At 40.4% G+C, this 24,718-nt stretch overlaps 1 long non-coding RNA gene across 2 annotated transcripts in view; it reads left to right on the forward strand.

The window, feature by feature from the left end:
• The window catches only part of LOC139341708 (uncharacterized), a 75,597-nt gene extending 53,783 nt beyond the window's left edge, over positions 1 to 21,814 (forward strand). For both annotated transcript variants that reach the window (XR_011603013.1, XR_011603012.1), the window contains 2 exons: positions 8,769 to 8,881; positions 20,685 to 21,814. This is a non-coding gene — a long non-coding RNA (uncharacterized lncRNA). The remainder of the gene's footprint in view (positions 1 to 8,768; positions 8,882 to 20,684) is intronic.
• The last annotated feature ends 2,904 nt before the right edge of the window (positions 21,815 to 24,718 follow it).

Raw genomic sequence — 24,718 nt, forward strand, 5'->3', positions numbered from 1 at the left:
TATTTATATATTATGTGTGCATGTATTTCTGCCTTTGTCAGCATGTGTGCAAATGTGTACGTACTTATAACATAATATTACAACTACTGCTGTGTGTAGGAATATATGATGTGTACATGTGTATGTGTTGGTGAATTTGAGTATGTGGCTGCGTGTGTGGTTCTTTGAGTGCGTGTGTGTTTCTGTTTGCGTGCATGTCTTAGTCAGACTGTATGTGTGCGTGCAGTATGTGTGCATTTGTGCGTGATTTGATTATGATACGATCACTACGTCTGCTTGTGTGTGTGTGTGGGTGTGTGTTGTTTCTGACAGTGCATGCAGTTCTGTGAGGGAACTACATGAGTCAGTGTAGTACACACAGACACATACACACACAGTGCAAATACATACACATGCGTACAACTAGTGTGTACATGTGCATGTATTTTTCAGTGTGTGTCTTTACATGTTTGCTGTTCATGTGGTTCTTTGAGTGTGTGTACTTCTGCAGTTGTGTGTAAATGTACAGTATTTATAGCGTGTTTTTTCACATGTGGTTTGTGCCTTCATCTTAAAGCCACATCCATATATTCCACATATATGTATACAGTATGTGTGTATGTATTTTATCAGAATTATTACTACTAGTACAAAGTAGTGAGAGCAAATATCTGCTGTGTGTCTCTGGTTTGTGAATGTGTGCATTTATTTGTACAGTATGTTTAAGGCTCTTTGAGCACATGTATGATATGCGTGTGTGTATGTTTATTATTATGATTATTATTATTAATAGTAGTAGGATTATTATTATGGCTTCTACTACTACGTGTGTGTATGTATTTCTACTTGTTTGTGTTTGTGAATGTGGTTCTACTTCCCGAGTGCGTACCTCCGCAGTTGTGTGTATGTGTGTGAGTGCACATGCAGTATTTTTGAGCATTTATTTGTACAGTATGTGTACAACTCTAGGTGTATGTGTACATGCAGTATTTTTGGCTGTGTGTTTCTTTTTATATCTGTATATTTCTGTATGTTGATATGTACTGTAGACTAAGTGTGTGTACAGTATGTGTGCATATGTAATTATTGTTGCACTGCTACTATATATAAACATACAGTATGTGTACTTTATTTCGGATTGTGTGTGGTAAGTTTGTGTACTTGCAGTTGTGTGTGTGTGTGTGTGTGTGTGTGTGTGTGTGTGTGTGTGTGTGTGTGTGTATTTGTACAGTCTGTGTATGAGTCTGTGTGTACATGTACGTATTTTTGTCAGTATGTTTGTCTTTTTACGTTTCATGTTCCTCAGTCATTATACCTTGTGTCTACAATATGTACTGTGTTCATATGTATATGTAGTATGACTACTACTACTACTACCAGCATTGCTGCTACCACTAATACTACTGCTGCTACTACGTGCATGAATGAATGTCTGCTTGTGTGTGTACATTTGTGAATATGTGCATTTATTTCAGATTGTGTGTTTGGTGTGTGTATATGTGGTTCTCTGTGAGTATGTGTGTCTACATATTTTTATTCATGTGTATGTTTTTTTACACGTGTTCTTAGTATTTGTTTATGTACTACAGAACACATATTTATATAGAACATGTGTGCATATGCAATTATTGTAAGTACTAATACTACTGCTGTGTACTTGTGTATGAGCCACATTTATTTTTGTGTAATTCTGTGAGTGTGTGTAAGTTCAGTTGTGTGTACACGCATGTATTTTTGTCAGTGTGTGTTTTTACGTATGTAAATCGTCTTTGTCCATATGTGGGTTAAGTGTGTGTGTGTGTATGTGTGTGTATACTGTATGTGTGCAGTTTTTATTTATTATTAATAACGCTATGTCCGTGCATGCGTGTATGCCTGCATACACGCATGCAGTGAGTGAAATTACAGGAGAAACATACACACACACATACACACACACTGAAATCACTGGTTTAAAAATGCACCCAGTGCCAGCCGCGTGTTTTCAGCCACCGTTAGTCTTATTGTTTTACATTCCTGTTTTTTGTTTTTTTTTACCCATTTTACCTCCAAACTGTCACAGATTTACTGTTAGTTGACCAAAGCGATGAGCATATAACATATTTCAAATAATCAGTAACAAACGGTGACATGTACATTTCAAAATAGCCACAAATTATAGCAGTTTGCAGCCGTCCCACATGCAGATTCTCCTCCACAGAGCCTGTTTTCGTGGAAAGGATGTGAATCATACATTATGGCTTTTACAATCACCTGATCTCAACCCAGTTTAACACCTCTACAGGACTGTGGACGCATCATCAAAACAAGAAATGATGGAATATGTTTTAGAAGAATAGTCTTGATCATTGATTTTCAGAATCCTCATTGACACCTCTCTAACTTTGATATTTCTTCTTTAATTTGTCATCCATCTACACATATGTGTGAATTTATAATAGTGTTTATCACTATAAGTTATATGTTAACACTGCGTGTAGGTAGTATGTGTGTGTGTGTGTGTGTGTGTGCATGTGTGTGTGTGTGTGTGTGCAGCACTGTGTAAGTATCTATTTGCATGCATGTGGACGTGTGAAACAGCTTGTTCCCTCTTCTCTCTGCTCACCATCCGTCTGTCCCGGCTGACATTTACACATTCAAATCAGAGACTGTTTATCGTTGTTTGAGGGACACATGACAAGATTTCGTGCTTGAAGATCGCCGCGCGCATCGCTGCAGACTCCTGTTTCATGCTTTAAGACTCACTCCACGCAGATGTGAAGCCCTGTTGACGTCAAATAAAAGCCTCACATCTCCCGCAAGTTCACTTTTCAGGAACTAAGAGGCAGCCTGGTTTCTAGCTTTTTTTTAGGATTAAGATTTGTGCTCTTTGAAAGTTGGTTCATATTAATATTTGGTGATGTTTTCATTCATTTTAGGGGTCCTGGAGACCCCGGCCTCTCTATAACAGCCTAAATAAGCACTGATTCATCATTACTTTTCCTAATTTTAGGAAAATTGTCTGTAGACTTTATTTTAAACTAATAGCATGTTTCAAGGTCACAACAGAAAATGAAGCATCAGGTCTGTTTGGGGTCTGGAGTCTTTGGATTTTTGTAATTGGAATTTTGCAGTCTATTCAACATGCATTTTAAAAGTTTTTAAAACATTTCTGTCTGTGAATTAATAAATCGAGATATATTTGACCATTTAACACACATTTAATATTTCTTTAATTGGTGTAATAACAGTACTTTGTGCTCATTTTCACATTTTGTCACACGCAGTTTGTGCCAAAGAGAAAAAAATCACCACTTCAGTACTTCTGCACATATTGGGCTTTAATAAGGTCAGAAGAAAACATATTGATAACTGCAAAATCAACAAATTATGACTTTTACACAAACAGCAGTGAGGAGGAAGTGATATCAGTGTGAGCAAAGCGCAGCAGTCACAGAACTCTGCTCCAGATGGCTGCTCAGCTCCTCTCATCATGTGAAATATTTTCTTTTTCTCCTGAATAATAACTGTTTTTCAGAGGGAATTGTGTTGAACTCACTCTTTCTAAAAACCTTGAATGTAACTTTCATGAGATCTAGTTAGTCTGTCTTAGTATTTTTTCTTACATTGTGTAGTTTTCTAGTAATTGGGAATAATTTACTGGTTTTTGGATCACTGTATCTTCTAATGTGTGGATGATAACCATTTTCTGTCAAGTGTCTATACTTTCGTTGTTGCTTTTGTGCCGTGTGACTCACAACAGTGGAAATAACTGCTTTCATCCTGTCCCAATGAGCAGGTTTCTTGGTGGAAATCTTCATTTTCTTGAAGTTAAGAGCAAAATCTATCACATCTCCTCAGTCATCAGAAACTGGAACATGATGGCAAATGGACAGTTTGTTTTAGCGTTATATATTTAGTCAATGGGGAAATTGCACAACACTTAAGCTGCCGTAACCTGAGAGTCAAATCTTGTCAAATGTGGAACATGCCGGAAAAGAACTACGACCGACAACCGGCACTTGTACCCATTATTAATTATTAACGCATCCTTTCTATCAGTATTTACAGAGCTCTCCACATCAACTCAGAGTTAACACACACGCACAGTTTGTGTGTGTGTGAGAGATCATGGTTTGACGTGGTGTCAGCGGTGCTGATGATGGTATTTGAAGTTAACGACCAGCATCATCCCAAAGACAGGTCTGTCTCTGGATGCGCTGCAGTACAGGGCAGGTGTACTACGTGATCTACACTTGAAACAGTCGTGGTTTGTTTAGTTAGTTATACACCGAAACTACTTAGGATGAGATGAGAAAAGGTCTGCACACTGTAGCCTCCTAAAGTGCAATTTAATAATACATCCAGCAGTTAAATATCAAATTGTGCCGAAGGGAGCGACAGTGTGCAGACCTTTTTTCATGTCTTGCTGTCCAATGACCACTATGAATGTTTAGCATCATTGCTGCTGTCAGCTGACCTGGTTTAAACTACTGCCTCCTGCAGAGCTAGAGCCTAATTACGCCATTTTACAATAAACGCAGTCTGTTGAATCTAAACCCAGTGTCTCCCTCGAAAAAGCCTGATTTTTTAGTAAATATATATTTCCTAATTTTTAACAGAGGCTTCTAAGAAAAGACACTATTCAGTTGCATTATGGGAGAAGCAGGATCCAGCTTGATTATTATTGCAGCTTAAATTTTGACTTTTCCACTGTTTCTCACAAGTTTGTCGGCGAGATCAATACTGCAGTAAATCTCTGGAGCGGCTTGAAATTAAAATATGTGCATGAATCACGAAGTGAGACGGGATGCTGAAAAGCAGCAGCACACAATTTAACCTAAAGTTAGCTTGTGATATATTCTCATTGTCTCTGTTTGGTTGCTGTTACTGTGTGTGCGGGCAGACCAGAGAACATCTGGGGATGATAATAATATGGGAAGCACATCGAGATGTAAACAAAGTATATAGACAAGAAGCATTGCTGCGAGTCTTTATGATTTTGAAGAGTGTGCAGCGCCACCGTTTCCCAGGAACATCCCTCACAGTGGCTCATCACTGCGTGCTTTTGCTCTAGGAAGCGCTCTGCTGAAGGCATTGCCAGTGACCTGTATGGGAACCCCAGCTCAATGTAAACACACAGCGGTCGTCTGTGTACTGAGAATTGAAACATGTTGACTGGATTTTCCCTGTGCTCCGCCGCCTCAGCAGCTCACTGATATTAAACCTCTCACTTCCTTTTTGAAGCCGCTTTGTTTACCAGGCAACATGCTATTTTTACCGGAGGCCTCTGTGCTCGCTCGCAGACTGTCGAAAGGGACGTGTCCTCTTCAGCACGTGTCTCGTTCGGAGCAGCACACGTTTGCGACATTCGGCGCTTTGCGCGTAGGATGCGAGAGGTGGACTTTGCCGCGTGTGATGATGTCCAAGCTTTCGGTCGGCCGACGCTGATCTGTGTGCTGGTTTTCCCTCAATTCTCCCAAACTTGTAGGACTTTCTTCCACTTAGATGGGATTCCTCTCCACTTTCTTTTCTAAATCAAGAGGTGATGAATTATTAAATTCTTTGCCTCATCCCTCTTTCTATTACATCAGATTATTATTATTAAAACGAAGTGCAGGAATGTGAAGTTTTCATTGAGCTTTGGACATGCTAGCAGTTTCCCCCTGCTTCAGGTCCAAGCTAAGCTAATGGCCTCCTGGCTGTGGCTTCATATATAGCTGAATCATGCTGCCTTCAGGGTACATTGAATAATCAGTGATGTGTCACTTTCCACCCGTTTGAGCAGATTGTGTTAATGCATATCTCTTGTTCATTTTGAAACCATATACAGCTAACAGGAGCTCACATTGATTAACTGAGGGAATGGCTGCATTTTCTTCATTCACTATGTGTCTGTGATAAATTCTTCCCATGTGAAGCTTTTATGCTCTGAGGTTGACTCAGCTCTGCGAGGCCGGGGGACGATAAAACAACTAGACGCCATAATGCGGCTCTCTGTTTCCATGCCTGTAAAAACACAAAGCTGTATTTACACTTTCTCAGTTGCAGGGTGACCAAGTGTGTACTGTCCTATATTGAGAAATATGAGAGGAATTAGTAATGGTGGTTGGACTAGTGCTAGTAAAAGTAGTCATAATGAGTCCACTAGTAGTGATCATGTTGATGTTGTCAGCGTTGCTTTTCATTGACAGCTGTAATCATAACAGGAGCAGCAGTTGTGACAATATACGTAGTAACATATGAGGAAGCTTATTTATGTTCATGCTGCAGGTTGAGCTGAATTTCACAAGACACACAGCTGAAATACTGCTCAAGAAAACAACTTTAAGCAACTGTGATGAGAAAGCAAACCAAAGCATAGTATAGCCTCTATGACACATCATTATTTTTTTTAAAACTTCGGAAAAGTCACTCATATAATTCACAGAAACTAGTGGTATAACAGCAGCAACTGCTCGATATAATGAGCATTTCCACAGCTAGTTTGGTAGATATTCGGTGGTATTTAAAGTGAACAATAGTCTGCTTATTTTCTCTCTTCTTCCATCATCATGAATCACCCTGACTAACCCTCAGCGCTGTGAAAACACTCCGACTCTGCACACCTTCACATATAGTGTGATTTAGATCTTTTGCAGTTGTTGCTGTTGTCATGGAGTGAGCTTAAGATAAGAGCGCCGAATTTGGCTGAAGGTTGATTGAGGATAAAGTTGTGTTTAATAACAGTTCAGGTTCGGTTCTTTGAAACGTGCCGTGCCGGGAGTGCTGCTGCAGACAGAGACCCCCGGGCTGAATTTCATCACATGACTGACTGTTCAAAACAGCGTGGGAAGAAGAAACAGAGAGAGGAAGAATGTGAGAAAGGAAAGACGAAAACTTGAAATTCAAGCTGACAGAGAGGGAGACAGTGGGAGGTGAAAACAACATGCAGGTGTGTTCTATTTATCTATAGATTATCTAATTATAAGGATGTGTGGTAGCAGAGGACGTGCGACGCTCCGGTGCAAAATGTACGATAGCAATGAACATGCAAGGCAGAGATGAAAGTGACACAAGTTTTGTTTATTATTTTAAGGCACTTTGTTAAATATTATATTTTATTATGAATCCTGGAGGGACAGTTATCGCTGCAGCAGCACAAAACTCAACATGCGTGCTGCAGACGAGTGAGGAAAAGGTATAAACAATAGAAATAATGCCAAATTGAATTTAAATAAATATCCTTAAAAAATGAAAGATAAGAGATTAAAAGTTGACCACCCACGGCAGATCTTCTTCCACCCTCTTTCTCTTTCACATACACACACACACATATGCACAAACAGGCTTCAGGTTTAGTCAAAACGCTGCCCACACAAAGGCCTCTTTGCATCTGTCTCCTGTGTGTGGGACGGCTTTTCAGACATTGCCTCATGTGTCAAACAATACACTAACACATGCAGACTGGTGAGCGAGCTCTTACCGTGTGCACACACACTCTAAAACCAGGGTTCACACGGCCTAGAAACATGTAGAGACCTTTGGGGCTCAAGCTTTGTTTTCCTGGACTGCAAAAGTGGGAATTGTTTACAAAATTTGAACAATTTCAGAGCCTAAAGTTTTACCTACGTCAGGGGTCTGCTTGCTTTCAGGGCTTGTTTTTCAGCCGATTGTTAGAAGGATATCTCCAAAACCTGCTTACAGTTTTCAAAGTTTTGCCATGTGTGCAGTAGTGCAGATCCAGATGTATTTGTTTTTCCTGATGTGTTTACTGACCCAGTTAAAAATGTTCAAAACATTTTTCTGCTATTAAAATAACAAATTTTAGGTCCATAACGTGAATCTTCGGACATGCTGATGTGGCAGAACGCTTGTAAGGCGTATTTAATGCGTGTTTCATTTAATTATGAAACACAGCGTACTCATCCAGCATCTTTCAGTGGTTAACATGTGAAAGACGACTGATTTCCAGCGCTGAGGGCATCTTGGTATCTCAGAAAAAGAAAACTCAGTGCTGCAGTGGAGTTCATGGAGTTCAAAAATCCAGTTTTCTGTGAGAAAAGATTTGTTTCGGATGTCGACGCAGTTTAGCAGCTGCTCTCTGATCTATAACGTGATTTGAATTTCCGCATGGAAACGGGTATTTCTCAGTAAGAACGTGCAGAGCGTGTGTGTGTGCGTGCGCCTCCACACAAACTCTGCACCAATCCTGCGGAGACGTTCATGAGTCAGCTGAAAGGAGTGTGATCACCAGCGCCAAAGAAAGTGATAACATCAAAGAGAGCATGCGGGCAACATTTTATTTGAAGCCTTAAACTCCTCAGATGGTTCAGGTCTCCACAGCGTGATGATCCATACAGTGATGTTTCAAAAGTTGTAAATCTTGTGACTCAAATCATAAATCATGCAGTAGTTCCGGACTGAGAATAAGTAGTATTCTAGGTATGATCGGGTCGTCGTTACTTTACGGAGAACTGAATGTGTCAGTAAAGCTGCAGGCTTGTTCACTCGTGTATGGAGAGGTGTAGCACTGAACAATGCTAATACAGGTCTTTGATTGGGTGTGAAAACTGTGTTTGCATTTTGCTTCTGTGCATGACTGACTTCTCCAAGTACACACTCACGCTATCAGACACCAATCTGAACGCCAAATGAATGCAAGGAAATATGTTCAGCCACTGAGACGTCTTTCTATGAAAGTGGGAAAAATAATTCCAGTGGAGTCAGATAAGAACTTCTAAAATGACTAAAAAATAAATGAATGCATTGTAGTACTCAGTTAAACGCTAAGTGGCTTGTTAAAATGGGGATTTTTCTTTCTTTCGCAGGGCTGAGACGCAGGATTGAGAAATTGTTTCACCACAGGACTATCAGGCTGGTTTCCACCACATTCACCCATCCTGACAGCCGCTGGGGAAACCACCTCAGCACAGCTCATCCGGTAGGAGTCCTACAAGTCTTTAGTGGCAGTCTGATCAGTGCCTTGCTGATAATATCAAACATGTTTATCTGACAAAATCCCAAACTGTTGTGCGTGTCAGCTGTGCTTGGGTATTGTTGGAGTTATACTACATTTAGGGACGGAGACCTACACGAAGCTCCTAAACACTGGAAACAGGGAGCCGCTGGCCGCCTCATTTCTGTCTCTGCACACGTTCTCGTTTTGTGGTTATTCTTTGCTTTATAGCTAAATATTGAAGGTCACGATAACTTCAATTGTCCTGTCAAGTGTGCGATACTTGGCCTAAATCTTTAAAACCTGCATTTTAAAAACCATCCATTTGCGTTACAAAACAATCCTCCCACACAGTCTCTCACTTTCTGTATGCAGGTTACAGCAGGATGGTGCTGTGACTGAAGGAAATACAGTGTGTGTGTGTGTGTGTGTGTGTGTGTGTGTGTGTGTGTGTGTGTGTGTGTGTGTGTGTGTGTGTGTGTGACAGCAGTTGCCTGTGAATGTTTTTCTTTTTAGCAAAGTCTTGGTTATTAACCAGCAGGAGCACAGTGACGCTGAGGGTCTGTGTGCTAATAACCTTCTGTTCACAATTCTGCTTTCTTTCCGCCAAGCAAATAGACTAAACTAAACTATAGAGGAGACCACAAGCACTTGAAATTTACACAGTGAAACATAATAAATTGGATTAAATGGGGATATACCGATCAGTTGATCACCAAGCATGGTCCCCTGTCGATTTTGTCCTTTTGTAGCCTACCGCCGTGCTCCAGGTTGCAAGCCGTAAAAACATATGGAGTTTGACAATAGACAATGAAAATCCGGAAGGCCATAAGGTCATATCTCAAGGTAAAGCAACATATTTGATAACTCATTAGCTATCGTTAGATAAAAGCTAATGCTAGCCACTTCCAAGCTAACATTGTGGTTTGATAGTGTTTCAGGGTCCAGATGGAAAAGTGTCCTGAAATATCAACTGACGTCTTGGACACGTTTCTTTATGCCTGGATGGAAAACACAGTGTGTGTAAACAGACTTTCACTTCACACACATTTCTGCATAATGCTCATACACATTACATCCAACACAGAAGTGTGTTTCAAGCGCTTTAGCTGGAAGTGTTAGTGTGACATGAAGAAGCCGGTAAGACATACCTGCTTCATTACCTTAACTCGCCTTACCTCACCTTGCGTTACCTTATGTTGAAAGCTTGATCAAATCCAGTGCAGTTGGCCTCCAGGCTTACATAAATGCAGAATCGTCACGTATTATCACAACATATCATCAAATGGACGTGTTAGCTGTGAGGTGGTTGAATACTAACATTAGCTGTTGTCTAACAGTTACTAACTGGAGGGCAAATATGTTGTTTTACTTTGAAATATGACCCAGTGTCCCTCTGGATTATCACCAGCCGTTGTCTTTTCAGCTGCTGGTGGAAGTCGATGATTTGACAGATATAACCATCACTATATTGAGAACAATATAGTGAAGGCTCTACTTTCTCAATTTCGGCCATTGCTTCTGTCTGTACTGCAGCAATAATGCATCTTGTGGACTGAGGTATTTATAAAAGGATGAAGAAATACCTGAGGCACCTCCAACCAAAATGCAAAAAACTATTTTAAGACTATTTGACTTTTATTGTAGAAGTAAAACACCATTTTGAAGTATAGAATTCTACCTGTAAGAGAGAGAAAGAGAGGAAAATACACACTGGAAGTACATCATGAGGGTATTTTTTCACTGCAGTTTCCTTCAGGCATGAGAAAAACCCCCTAATTGCAAGCTTCTCATTAACACCTAACCCAAATCTAATGCCACATCCTCCCTCCTCTTCTATCCTCCTTCCCCTCCTCCGGCTATCCGCCCTCGTCTACGTTTCCCCATCTCTAATGCTGCTTGACTGACTGTGAGTGCAGCTGCAGTGGCTCAGATTAATTAGCTAAAGTGGAATCCTTCCATTCATCACGAAGTCCTAATGATCAGTACTATAAGTGTCATGGCATCAGACGGGGCAAAAAAATGTAAGTGTCAACACCAGAAGCTCGTGTGGTATGTGTGTGTTTGGCGCTTTACACATGAGAGGGAGAAACTGCATAGCAACAGAGGCGATGCCAAGTCGAGCAGCTACGAAGAGCAGCTGACGAGGCATTCACAAAAACTACAGATGAACCTGGAGCGATGCTGCGTTTGGCAAGCAAAACTGGCACTTTCAGCTTTTATCAAGGTTATATATTCATCGTCTTTTCGCAGGTTGCTTAGATTTAGACAACAAAACTACTTTAGGAAAAGATCATTGTTTGGGTTAGAAGCATTACCGTTAACGTACGTTACGTAACTTACATACGTAAATTAAAACACTGACTCTTGGTTTCACCATCTTCCTCCTTATGCAGACTTCCTTGCTCTTTACACCACGTCACCTGACTTCCTCCTTCGACCCCGTCATAATTACTACGGCCACCAGAGATCACCGCCGAGCAATAAACGTAAACATGAGGTATTATAACCTGCCCGAGGACAGCTGGGACTTACAACCCCAACTCCACAGAAGCTGTGTGAAACATAAATATAACAGAGTGTGATCATCTGCTAAAGCTTCTGGACATGTACTCAGCTTCGTGGATTTTTGTAAATATCTTCTTATTTTGAATTATGTTTCAAACAATTTGGGACAGGAGCAGCTAAAGACTGGGAAAAATGTGGAATGCGCCAAAAACACCTGTTTGGATCATTCCACAGGTAAACAGGTTCATTGGTAACAGGTGATGGTATCATGGTTGGGTCTGAAAGGGGCATCCTGGAAAGGCTCAGCCACTGTTAGCAGTAAACACAGTTGATTCAGATGATTGCACTCTGTCTTTTGTGGAATCAGGGTTGTATCACAGCAAACCTCCGGCATCTGCACTCCTCAGATTTGACTGGGTTTAATGAAGACCAGTCAAAACATGTTTACACCTTCATCGCAGTTATTAAAGTGTGATGAAATTGCTGGTGTTGTTTGACTACAGCGGCTCACGTCTTCCTGCCAGTTTGTTGGAACATTTGCAAGGACAACATTTCAGACGCGAGAGGATTATTGGTACATGCTAATGTCACGGTTGTCTTCCTTAGACTTCAGATTACGGTGGCAGTGCAGACAATGTGTTCAATTATTGCTTTGAGATGAAGACATTATGCTGGCTTTTCAGAGAATGTAAATCTCCTGCGTACCTAATCTTGAGTTTGTACAGTCGTCTTCAGCTCAGCTGTGGTTACAGGTTTGGATCACAGAGGACTAATGAGTGATATTTCAGATGGTGGATGGATGGGACCAAAACCAGTGGGAGTCTGCCAGCTGTTCGACTCCATGTTTCCTGTTAAAGTCAGCTTTTTTTTTTTTAAAGCGTGACCACAATCCCTCCCTAACCTAGTCCAAGCGGTTATGACTGTATCTGTGACAACAAAGGTCTCCTGACCTTAACGAAGTTGCAACTGTAACCGAAACATGCTGGTTTTCTAACCTTAACCAAGCACTTATTTTAACCCAAAGCGTGCTCTTTCCCTAACCCTTAACAAGTTGTTTGTGACCAAACCTGCACCGCAGCATTGTCACATCTTATGCCAGATTTAGTTTTCAACAGTTGATGGCTTTGGAGGGCATTTTGTCATTTAACTCGAACGAACTGTTGATTTTCTACAGACTAACCAAAGAAGATACACCATGGTAATCGGTCAGCCTTACCGGTGCCTGTTTCTGGTGTTTATGCTAAGCTAAGCTAACTAGCAGCTGGCTACAGCTACGAATTGACCACACAGATATGAGAGTGGTATTGATGTAGGTGGTTTGGACTGCATGTTAGACAGCATCTCTTGTGGAGTGAAATCTAAATGAATAATATCTAGATTTTATAATTAGGGGTGATGAAGGTCGTTTCTGCCCTCCACTCAGCACAGTCGGTTGGGCCAAGATGGAGTGCCCTGCAGAGACCAGTCCTCTGTGATTTCACTCTTTGAACTGAAAAATGGAAATTGGATGCAGACCTTTTGTCTGACAGAGACTTCACTTAATTATTGTAACTGATTCTCTTCACTGTGTGTGTGTGTGCGTGCGTGTGTGTGTGTGCATGCGTGCGTGCGAGCCTGAGTGCATCTGTGTGTTAACTGAGTGGAAACTGAAAGTGCAGCATGTTTCCAGTCGTCTTCCCTGTGCTCACTGTGGACACGGCCACTTGGCCAACACACACACACATGCACACGCACACGCACACACACGCACACACACACAGCACAAAAGCAGCAGATGCAAATTTTCCCTCTTAGCAGTCTTGTGCAAAAGAGCCTCTATTCATTGAATTGTTTTGACAGCTGTGTGTGTGTGTGTGTGTGTGTGTGTGTGTGTGTGTGTGTGTGTGTGTGTGTGTGTGTGTGTGTGTGTGTGTGTGTGTGTGTGTGTGTGTGTGTGTGTGCAGATCAGAATTTGGAGTAAATGTCCCACCTCTCTCATTTTGGGCTCAGCCATTTTATCTCCACATCCATCTCTCCAGTCAGCAGATGAGGTCCCTCTCCCGTGAAATGTGAAAGAGCGAGCGGCCTGTTAGCAGTCCAGCGGGGAGTAAATCGCTCACTCCGACTCTAAAGTCATTTGTTTTGCACTGCTGACTTTGTCAGTCCTCACGTGTCTGTGTGTACAAAAGGTCTTAGAGCAGGTAAAGCACAGGTGTTGCTAATGACATTAAGGACGGCTCTTTTGAAGTGTCCTGATGAGAGCGTGAACCTGAAGCAGCCTTCATTTTTCTGATTTACACCTGTGCTTTTCTTACTCTGATGTGTCAAATTTTCAGCCTGTAAAGGAGTTGCTGGTCGCTGTGCACCTAATCAGAAGGAAATGGGAGACAGGCGATTTCTATCAAGATAAAACTGTGTGCATAAATGGCATTAAAGCTATCCTGTTTATTTTAGATATGTGGACATATCCTGGAAAGTCCTGAGAATGACAGAGGACTTTAGAAAACTGCCCTTTACGTTTCCTAAGATGAAAACATGGCGAGCTGTGGACATGGTTGAATGTCAGTATATTTTGTGTCAGACTGTTTTGAGTTAGTAAATTGTCCAAAATATATAATCTTAAACTGCAGAAGAGTTCAGTGAGCACAGGATGTTTCTGTAAGTGCCTCATCTCTTTCCACATTTAAATAACAAAATCAGAAAGACCAGTGACATAAATACTTTTTATTATTATTGTTTTAGCTGCTGAAAGTTCAAAGTGATTCAGAAGCTGATACCAAAAGAGCAAAAACTGAACTGGTTTTCAGTGATGTGCCCCATCTCTTTTAGTGGAATTGCATTACGGAGGGACATATGTGAATATATATAATCAATACATCTTTGTCATGAACCTTCAAAACTATTACCAACAAAGTGTAAACCATAGAGCAGCCAGGAGGATGACAAGGCAACAGCAGAGAAATTATATAACGGTAACACACGCACACGCACGCACGCACGCACGCACGCACGCACGCACGCACGCACGCACGCACGCACGCACGCACACACTGCAAAGAGGGTTTTTAAGGTGAGCTGGTGTTTTCGAACCTTTGATGAACGCACCACGTTAAGTGCTCTGTGTGGTTTCTCTGTGCTGCTGTAGGCGGCTTTGTCTTCATTTGATCAGTAGGTCGGTTTTAAATGTTGATTTGTTTTCTGGGTGCTGCGTGTAAACGGGCTCCTCTGAGCTCTGAAAACTAAACAGACGTCGGTGTGATCTTCAATCGATCACCCTGCACCGCAGAAGCTTTTTACCGGGCTTCGTATTTATCTACAGAGTAAATATTTGTGAAGAAATATCCATCAGACTTGACTTTACCCTTAATTAGCCCATTCAGTCATTGGTGTTTTTTATTCTCCTTTTTATAAGTATTTATCTTTTAATAGTTGCCTGTTTTAAAGTCACATAAGACAAAAATCCTTAGAAGTACAAATTAATTAAAAAAAAGAGAGAAATGAGTGTTGATTCATCGTTGTGTTTTTTTTTTTCACTGTACTTTGTGGTGCTGTTGAAATGTCCTGTGTTATATGAGAAGTGTTTTTATATTTATATATACACATTATATAGGTTATGCAACTCAATTCAAAAGCACCACAAGCTGCAGCCTCCACAAAGACCATAACGTTGAATCAGCACCTCTCTGAGCATTATGACCTTTATAGAGGATTTATTGCATTACTTTTAGTTAGATGAACCCGATAAACTGGCCTGCGGTACGAAGCTCACCCACAGTAAGACTGATACTCAGGGCTGTGAAACAGAGGATTGTCAGGAGGATGACTTATCCGCTGCAGTCCCTCGTCTTCACCTTTGATCTCCAGCCAATACATACAGCTGGTGTTAAGTACTCTTAAACCTGCTTAACGCTGATGCAGGTTTCCACTTAATCAAAAGAGACAACAAGACAAAACATCGACTCATACATCAAACTGGTTAATCTTCTTTCACCAGTGATGAATAGACGTCACACATAGACCCATGGCGTAACCCTCGATCTTCAACCCAGTTGCAATTTGTGTTCACGCTCACTGGCTGCATGAGGAGAGCCAGTGTCAGATAAGAGCTCAGCTATTGTTTGGAAGCAGACCTGAGGACAGAAATGTGGGCAAAACTACAAATAAGAAGCACAACCAAAATTAATTAAATAGAATAAATAAATATAGAATAAATAAACAAATCAATACAGAAGAAGTGCAACGGCCGTGACTGATTTTTTTCTTGTTTCTAATTAATGATCTTGAAAGGTCAACAGGCTAACTAGCGAGGCTAATTAGCTAGTAGATGAATTTGTGTTGCCAGGTTGTCTTTTGTCAGTTAGTAGCAAGGATCTCTATTTTATTAGCTGTTTTACCCTTTGCTCAAATCTTTAGTCCAAACAACGTGGACATCTGTCTTCAATGAAACAAGACATTGGTAGCTCAGAAAGGGGGTGCAACTAGCTCACCTGGCGGAGCGCTAGCCCCAAGGCTGCGTCCCGGGTTCGACTGCACCCCGGACCACTTTGTTGTCACTCTCTTCCCCCTTTCCTGTCTCTTTGCAGCTACACTATAAATAAAAAAAAGCCTCAAAAACTGCAAAACAGACAATATTTAAATAGTTGCTTGTTAGCATTGCATGCTAATTTTCAGTATATATCTGATATGGTTGAAGGTAGGCCTCATGGGTTTGCTAATGCTGCATTAGCGTTATATTTTTTAGACTGTGATAACATAAAAGGAAGCGGGTCGGGAAAAGAAAATATGCTCACGTTAACGTCCAAGTTGTAATTCTGGAATTTCCAATAGCTGCAAAGTTTCCCACAAAAACTACAGAAATGACAACAAACTGGCTGCAAAGCCACTGCAACTTCCTAAATCTAGTAACACAAATGCAATCAATTGAGCCAATCAAAAAGGAGCTGTTTTCACGTCAAGTTTCTCTTGAATAAATAATGAGTAAATTGCTGCAGATATGTTACACAATGAAAGCTTTGTGTGAAGGTCAGCAATGAGGTAACGACGTTTGAGTAATGCGTCAACTCCCCAAACATGGAATAACAAGAGCTGTCCTTATTTTTTCCACCCTGTCAATGAAAATGTAGCATTAACACATCAAAATATCTTTAAAATTAGGATTTTCCTATTGGTTGATCACTTTTCTTCAGAGCTTACATGTATTCCACCTTTAAAAAAAAAAAAAAAATCCCTTTGTATTAGTGTTGTTGATTGAAGACTCATCAAACTTTTCTGGATAAACCTCAAATTATTAAACATTCACACATCCGCCTTGAATTATTACATTAAATAATTATAATAATAATGATAATCTTCATTTGTAAAGCACATTTCATACAGGAATAGCAGCTCAAGTTGTTTTATAAAGAAATAAATCACATGCACCAAGTAAGTGCTTTACATAAAAAATAATAAAAACAGATAAAAAGATAATAAGATTGAACTAAGGATGAAAATAAAAATAAAACCACACAATAAAATAATGAAATGTGGGCAAAAATAGAGTGGTAGTATTTCAAACTTATTCTGTAGATGAATGTTGCTCTGATCTATATGGAAATCCACATTTTGCATTAAATCAGCTGATTTTGTCACTAATCTCATTAAAGCTGCTTTCTGTTAAATATAAGCAGCAACAAGCTTTTAAAGCGTCCTGTCGCTTTCTTTCCAGTAAATGTTCTGCACAGTGTTTAAAGCTGCTGTGAGACGGAGATAAATGCAGCTTCATCAGGCAGGGAAGACAAAGCACAGAGTCATCCATCAGACTGGTTAATCCTGTCCCTGCGCTAAATTATTCATCATAGTTATACGTCATTGTCCTGAGTGAGAAAGATCACCGACGTGAAAGGCAGCCCCGTTTAATCCCTGTCCTGCGTAGAGACGGTCATCCAGTTGTTTATGCTAGAAGAGGAGGAGCTGATCGTGGGTCAAATGTTGCTGCAGGTGATTCGCTGCTGAGCAGGTTGAGCTTCTGGGCTTTTTTTTTATTCAGATTCAGCATTTACGCTTCAAAATTTATCTCTGAAATCTGCGTTTTCAAGTCCTGAGAATCAGATTTGCTGCAGACAGTGACATCTAATACTAAAATCTAAGAGTGGGATGAAGCGTCCTCTCGCAGCTGTATGTTGAGTCTGAAACTAAGTGCTTCTCCACTTAAAAAGGGCAGCCAGCTCATTCATCTCCTCGGCTCCTAACAGAATGATTAACAGCGTCACCAAAGCTGAGAAATCTGTCTGGCCCGTGCTCGGTGTAATGGCCACGGCGCGAGGAAAGACGCTGGGTTATAAATGGAAGACTGTAATTTATCACAGTGTCCACCTATGGGACTTTAAGATGGCGAAAGACATTCATCCTCAGGGGAAGAGCCTGTCGGTCAGCAGATAATTAGAGATTTGTCTTCATAAACATGGCTGTGTATGTGTTTGTTGAACATACATTTATATAACTGCTTCTGGGGCTTTTAATTGTGATGATGGGATGAATTTGTGTGTGTACATTTAATCTAATTTTATCACGTATTTTTGTCTGTTTTTGAGCTGTAAAATCCTTTTTCTCTTATAGAGAATTTTCACAGAAGGCAAACTGTTGTGTTGTTGTGAGAAGATTTTATTCTCTGGTTTGAGAAAATAATTTTTTAAAGCTCTAAAAGTTTTAGCTGTGCATTGTAACGGACTGCAGTAGGAATATTTATATACTCTTCACCAAATTTTCAATAGTTTTCTCCTCAAAAAACAAACAGACACGCATTAACCGAGCAGAAATTCATAATCGTCAGCATGTTGTGCTGATAAGTTGACACGACTCAACGTAAAACATTTGTATGTGACGTCTATGGGTTGGGTTGTTTATAATTAAATGAGCACACGATGACGGGGATATTCTGTGATCAGATTAGCACAAAGAGAAAACACATGTCGTCTCATCCGCAATCAAAACATCTCACTTGGGTTGTTTGACACTGCAGTCGGTGTAAGCCCTCCACAACATCGCCTGCTAAGAGCCTGAATGTGTAAATGTCTGCAAACAGCTGTCTGCCTCATCTTTTCCAGTGATGCACAAAGCTCTGGAGAGGAGGTCCTACTGTCTGTTGTATGGCCAAAAGTGTGCGGCGCTTCTCTTCTACCACTGAGGCAGAGCTTCAAAGAGAAGCACAGTTTGCTTTAATCGGTTTAGACTGGGCAGACGGGGTCAATCATGACTAAACAAAGCGTGGTCAAATCAAAGCGAGCCTAATTATTAGCCTTTAAAGCAAATCTGACACTGTAAATTATGCCTTTTTAAGCTATGGTCGCAGGAATTTGAATTGGCCCTGGTCCTCTTTAACTTTGCCCCATCTATCAAAACGCAGATATTTAAATTTTGCAAGTTTAGTTGAGCGAGGCCAAAGTGAACACATGAAGAAAAATCAATAAAAAGTAAATGGCGCGACTGGAGTGACGCAGACATTTAATTGTTTTCAGGCTTTGTGGTGAATTATAATACATAATGTGTCATGATGCTGTATGTGCACAACAAATCTGTGGCAATAATGTGCAGTTGCTAGCTGGCTAACAGAAGTAGCATTGCCTTTGTACGCTGTGTATACATGGAAATATACCTGCAACTGCTTGTTATTTTACTTTTAGTTTATTTTATACAGACAAATGAGCTGTGCATGAGTTCCCACAGGAGCTTAATCTTTTATCAGGTGTTCGGACCAGATGTTAAAAAGACACTTTAAAAATAGATTTGTAATGTAATAAATATGACTCATGGACACATTCACCAATGAATAATACCACAGCGGAGCACGTGTCAGTCTGGAGCAATGAGCGAACAAAGGAAGGATTAGCTGTTGTCTTTTTTACTTTTGTGCCTAAACCTAATTTCTGTTGTTGTCGAGCCTCCGTCTGTGACCAAAATGTTGAAGGAAAAAGAAATAAAATTCTGGTTTAATAAGAGCGGGAAGATCATCTCTGGATTGTGACTTAACGTGTATTTTTAGTCAAAATCATAGCCCGACATTTCCTTTGTTTTCGTCGATGCTGCCTCGCTGAGTGTGTGTGTGTGTGTGTGTGTGTGTGTGTGTGTGTGTGTGTGTGTGTGTGTGTGTGTGTGTGTGTGTGTGTGTGTGTGTGTGTGTGTGTGTCCTGTGTCACGTCAACAGTCTGGTCCAGAAACCGGACAGAAAGTCTGGAATTAAAGCAGGAAGCTGCAATGACGCTGAACATTGTACACAGATGTTTATTAAATACGAGTGTTGCAGTAAAGAAATCACATGTTGATGTTCGCCAAGCTGATTTCTGTCTAGACTTGTATTTATATTTGTAAAGGCAGCAATTATGGAAGTGAATGAAAGTGTGTTTTTACTATAATTAGATAAAGTTTTGCTCATTGGGGACGCCTGATGTGCAGAAGGGACTCTTAAGACGGATGCTTGTTTGTAACAATTCAGATTGTAGTTTGTAGGCCGTAGTTTAATCATGAAGATGAAGAGGGAACTTTAAGCAATATTCAGTTTCATCCATTAGATATTCATATATTTAATTGATCACTCTAATGACAAATTAATGAAGGGAGGATTTCAGGACGGTTGGTGTCTTCGCTTGTTTCCTTTTGTTTTTAATGTAAATTCAGTCACAGAACGACGTGTGTGACAGAAAGAACAGGATATTAAACACAGCTCATTTATCCCAGACCACCAACCGAGAACTTCAATCATATAAAAGAAAAAAAAAATCCCAAGATTTACCAGAATTTACCAGAAAACCAGTAACACACTCCAGATTCTGGTGCATCTGTTTGTTATGACCGTAACGCAGCAGTGGTGCCAGTAGCCATTATGAGCATTAGCTCAAACAGGCCATTGCTTAATTAACAATGTTATTTTGTATTATAGGCTGTTTTAATACCTGATTGGACATTACTGGACAACCTGAGGGACAGTTTAGCTTGAAATCCAGCTTAATCCTTTATTTTTAAGGGATTTAAAATGTGTTTCTTTCTCTGCAGCATCGCAAAACATTTTTATTTGTGGGCAATAAAAGCTGACACTTTATTGTGTTGCACTGTGCACCGTTTGTTCCAGCCTGTTGTATTTTATTTGCTCACAGTAGGCTTGTAATACACCTAATGATGCTTCCACCACCTGAGCGCCACTGAACGCAACATCTCACCTGACGCTTTCACATTTTCATCATTTCTTTCCCGCATTTACGCTCGTGCCCGCTGCTTTCTGTGCTCCTCTCCTGCATCCTGACAGTGTTTTTCTCTTGTTCTGTTCCAGCTGAAATGTCGCTGAGTCAGTTTGGGGTCATGACATCATCATCATGAGATGGGAGGCTGGCGAGCGTTGACCACAGGCAGCGACAAGAGGAGGTGCCTGTGTGTCGCGGTTTGCAGCTGCTGGGTCTTGGCAGAAAATAAAGTTGCCTCAGGGAATCATTTGCTCAAATGTTGAAAGGAAAAACAAATTCAAGAGGTTTGAAAAGGCAGTAAGTAAGATTTTTATTGTCACGTTGCACCAGATGACCATAAAACACCTGCAGGAGGTTGATGGTGTTGTTAATTGTCCAGGTGTTGAGGTTTTTTGGCTTTTCAAACCGGCTTTCCGGCTTGTGGTCTGTTGTGGAGCTAAATCTCCACACCCAGTGAAGTCATGCTGGTGCTGTTGAAATCCCAGCTGGTGGTGAACACACAAGTAAAAGATTACTTAGCCTCTGGAGGCCTGCGCATTTTTTATTTACACTAACACAACTTTATTTATGTCATGTAGAGACAAGCTCAGAAAACCAGTTGAAGTGCTGATGTCATTTATCTCTGCAGACATTTTTTTAAACATTGAATTATTAATATTTTCAATGATTTACGGGCACACACAGTCACTTTATAGGTAAATAGAGTCCATTATATTTCTATTTCTCCCATTTGTCTTACACGTCTTAACCGATAGGCAGCTGTGTCATTTTGATTGTAATCTGGTTCCTGGCAGCTTTATGCTTAAATTAACAGAAGTATTAGATTCACAGCTGAGTTTCTGCTGAAAAAAGGACGCATGTATGTGGTGTAAGGACAGTTTGAAAGGAGTGAATGTACTGCAGTATATGACCTTTTTAACATGCATGGACACCCTTCAGTTAAAGACGTTAACAGCTGTTCTATCACTGATTTCTTGTCATTTTGAGAGGTTTAAAGCTCATCAGTGGTCAAAATTTTGTCATTCAGAGAGATACAAGATCTTATTTTTGTGATTCAGCTTGAAGCTTTCATTAACACACTTGAATTTCTGCAGAAACACTTTCCAAAACACGAGTGACTGAATGAATTTGTTCTTCCTCTCTGCCTGTTGTAAATAATGCACCATGTCTGTATCAGAATCAAAATAAATCAACTTTAAGATTAACTTTGGGTTCAGTTAAATCCAGCTCTTGTTGTGTTTTCTGATGTGATGAAATCAGTTTGTTAATTGTGACATTGTTTAGGGCCGCAGCTAAAAACCGTTTTCATTGTGGATCAATCTGATTACTTTCTTGATTGATCGTTTGCTGAGTTAAATGTCGGCATAAAGTGAATTTTCCCATCATTGAGGCCAAGCTGACGTCTTCAGATCCAAACTCACAAGAGTCAAATCACAAGACAAATAAAAGCAGCAAATCATCGCGATTTAGGAGCTGAGCTCAAACATCATTTGAATTTCAGCCTGCTGGCTTTCAGGCTGATCAGCTGACTTCCTCTGAGGACTGTTAACGCGCTGCGAAGCCCGCAGCACTAAAAACCGCTTTTACAGCCATCTCACACTTCTAAAAAACGATTAATACCTCTTTATTCCAAACACATGACTAGCTTTTGTTTTCAAAGGATAAATCAATATTTTCTCTCTTTGGCAGCAGTTCGTGCAAACTAGGTGAAGAAAAACTTAAACAGCGAATATAAAAGTTATTTTAAAGCCGGAGGGAGGCGACATACACAGAGGCTACACATGGAGGCACGGCAGGATGCTTGGCTCCTCCTCAGGCGACCAATTCCTAAAAAGTTGGGACTCAAACTTTACTGATTTTACGCAGTTGAGCCCATGTAGTGATCTCCTTTATACAGTCATGTGTTCGCAAAGTGGTGAACCTCGCTCCATCCTCGCTTGTGAGCGACTGAGCCTTTCCAGGACGCCCTTTCAAACCCAATCATGATCCTCTCACCTGTTACCAATGAACCAGTTTACCTGTGGAACGATCCAAACAGGTGTTTTTGGAGCGTTCATCTCTCCCAGTCTTTAGCTGCTCCTGTCCCATAATAATAAGCAGATATTTAGAAAAATCAGTCAAAGTTGATGAGGAAAAACATTAAATATACTGACTTTGTGCTGTTTTCAGTGTCAGAAAGGATTAGCAACAGATCACATGGTGTTTTAATTATGTTTTACACAGCGTGCTCAGCGTGTATGTTAGAGCTACAATGTGGCTGCTTTTGTGTTTTGGTAGCAGAAAGTTTCCATTTCTGGAGCTGCAAACTGGCACGATTGGACTGATTTCAGTGATCGGAGCTGTGATGAATCTGTGTTTATAAATTAATGGAAAAGGATTGTTAAAAAACGTCAAATCCGAATGATTTATTTCCAAATATTTATGTAAGTTGAGGGAATTTTGATTCTATAACAGATGCCAACAAGAAGACATTAAAGCATACATCATTCTCTCCTCCTTAAACGAACACAATACAAAATAATTGATTTTACTTGGTGGAGGTTTCATGGTTTAGTCAATAAACTGTTGATCATTAAACTTGTGGCTGAGAGTGACTGCTGAGTAACACTGCAGTGTTTTGAAACTATTAACAGGTCATCATTTATGGGCTGAGCGAGCCCCATGAACCTTGGCCTGCAAAGCCACATTGTTAAATTTCAGAATGCGGTTATCAGTGAGAACATTCATCATGCCTGAGAGATTTTCCTCTCCTCGGAGGAGCGACCTTCTGTTTGTCCTGAGATGAACCGGATTTTCTGTCCTCCAAAAAACAAGTTTCAGCCTCAAAGTGACAGCCACATCAAAAGTCGGAGCTGTTTGTATAGAGGACTGAAATTTGTTTATCGACGCTGCGTCTGCAGGCGCAGCTAATGCTTTGGCCTCGGCTGCTCACTCAGATCATATCCACACGCATGCTCTTTTTCTTCATTTCACACAAACCAATCTTCAGGTACAAGTACTTCAGTATTTCCATTGTCTGCTACTTTGCACTTCTACTCCACCACATTTTGGAGGCAAATACAGCACTTTTTTACTCCACTATGTTTATTTACTAAGTTTAGTTGGCTGATTCAAATTATTACTATCAAATAAAAAATAACTAATAAATTGATGTATTTTCGTAGATTAACCTCCTCTGCAGTACATAAAGTCATTAAAACCAGCCCCCTTTATCACTTGATCATTAAAGTGATGAACACTAATCTAGAAATATATCAATTATTCTGAAATGGTACTTAATATTTTGATGTTACAGTTACAATTTTTGATTGCAGGACTTTCACCAGTAACAGAGTATTTTTACACTGTGGTATTGCTATTTTTGCTTTAGTAAAAGATCCTTGTACTCCTTCCACCACTCTTGAGAGCCGACATAAACAGCAAACAGCGTTTTAGGAGGCGCCAGCCCCATTTTCAGACTAAATCTGTGTTAATGTGCGCGCGGCCTGAGACGGACAGGAAGGAGGAGACGCAGAATACAGATGGAGATCAGAGAGCGAGTGTTGTGACCGAGTCAACAAAGCTGAAATAATGTGAACACTGTGGATCATGTGACAACAGCACGAAACACATGTCCATCAGTCCACTGATTTATTGTGTCATCTGGTCCACAAATGTCTTATTTTCGACCGTTTTCCCGCAGTCTTTCATGTCATTACATTTTCCAGAAAGGCTGCAGAATGGAGCTTCGAAGTGACCTCTTTCTTTCACATCCAGCAAGCTGAGAGCTGAAACAGCTTCGACCAGGAGCGCTCAGATTTGCCACGGCACACCTGACACCGAAGTGACCCAAAGGACGAAGACGTTTTACGGAATAATAAACAGAAATATGGACTATTAAAACGCCCTCATAGTTTATATCCAGCAGGACTGAAACAGTGAAGTTGAATCCATGGAAAAGGTTTCCTGTACTTAAGTAAATACAAGTAGTCCTAATAAGTCCTAGAAGTATTATCAACAGAATATACTTAAAGTATCAAAGGTAAAAGTACTCATTCAGCAGAAACATGGCCCATGTGACTGATAACTTATTACATGTCACAGTATGAAATTCAGCTTTTTACTGCTGTGGCAGTAAAGATGA

Source organism: Chaetodon trifascialis, chromosome 13 (genome assembly GCF_039877785.1).
Source record: "Chaetodon trifascialis isolate fChaTrf1 chromosome 13, fChaTrf1.hap1, whole genome shotgun sequence".
Lineage (NCBI taxonomy): Eukaryota > Metazoa > Chordata > Actinopteri > Chaetodontiformes > Chaetodontidae > Chaetodon > Chaetodon trifascialis.